The sequence below is a fragment of the Propithecus coquereli genome, unplaced genomic scaffold (assembly GCF_000956105.1).
Source record: "Propithecus coquereli isolate 6110/MARCELLA unplaced genomic scaffold, Pcoq_1.0 Scaffold516, whole genome shotgun sequence".
Lineage (NCBI taxonomy): Eukaryota > Metazoa > Chordata > Mammalia > Primates > Indriidae > Propithecus > Propithecus coquereli.
Genome location: NW_012151019.1, coordinates 702,322 through 703,495, shown reverse-complemented (window position 1 = coordinate 703,495; position 1,174 = coordinate 702,322).

The window sequence follows — 1,174 nt, the reverse complement described above, 5'->3', positions numbered from 1 at the left end:
AGTGCCGAGGCGGGGAAGACCAGGGGTGATACCACTTTCGGAGGGGGGGCCGGGGACGAAGCTGCAGGAAAGCGACGGCGCCTACGCCAACAATTCTCGTCACTTTGGACCGATGTTTTGTTCAAAAATTACTGATAATTTTTTGAAGCTAAAAACATGAGAAGAATCAAATATTGTAAGGAAGAAGAGGTATGATTTGCCGGCACCACCCCTCTCCTCCGTGCGGGCGCGGCGAATGGCGGGTCCCGAGGTCGCAGTTTCCGCTGGCGCTGGTGGCTGAGCTCCTTGCTGCCCTTGGTCGCGCGGTCGTTGTTGACATCGGGGTCGCAGGTGGGTCTGGGGACCCAGGGCGGCCGCGGCGCCGCAGATCGCGGTTGTGGAAGCGGGGAGGGTTACAGGAAAGGCCTTGGTGGTGTGTGTATGTGGAAGGATGGTCTGAGCCTCCCCGGGGGCTTCCAAGCCATGGTGACGGGAAAATGAAAGGGAAATGGGGTTTTCTTTGGGTGGACAACTGGGTTCCCGTTTCCTGCCGGGCAGAGGTACTCTGAGGCTGTCATAACTGGAAAACGGCTTTAGAGAAGACCCGGTGACCGCCCCCAGCCGGACTGGAGAGGAGACCGGCCGGGATGTCACCCCTAGCCTGCAGCAGGGAAGAGGCTGCTTCTCTGCCGCCGTCTCACATTCGTCCAAGTCTCAGCGTTGTCTCCTCCCTAACCTCACCCTCTTCAGAAATCTCAGACTTTTTTGAGCCGACCATTCCCCCAAACATGCACTTACACCCTTTTGCTTTTTAAAAATGTAATACTTAAATTTATGCTTGTTTCAAGAGTGTATGTATCATTGCGACTTCAAAGAATTCGATTACCTTCATGCATCCAGGACTGATTTCATAGGTTAAGTCGACTCTTTTTGAGCAATACAAATAAAGTGCTGCGGGGAACAATTGGCATCTACGTATTTCCAACGAGATTTTGGAGTGACTTACAAAAATGAAATACGCAACAGATACAGTTTTCTTTTTAGTAGTTAAGGGGCACGGGCATGGGGCTAAAGAAAAAATATTAGGAAGAATAAGATAAAAAATTAAAAATTATAAAAAATGAAGTCAATATAAGGATTTACCTCTATATTTATTATGAGAGACAGTAAAGCACAGGTAAAGAGCTTGGACCTG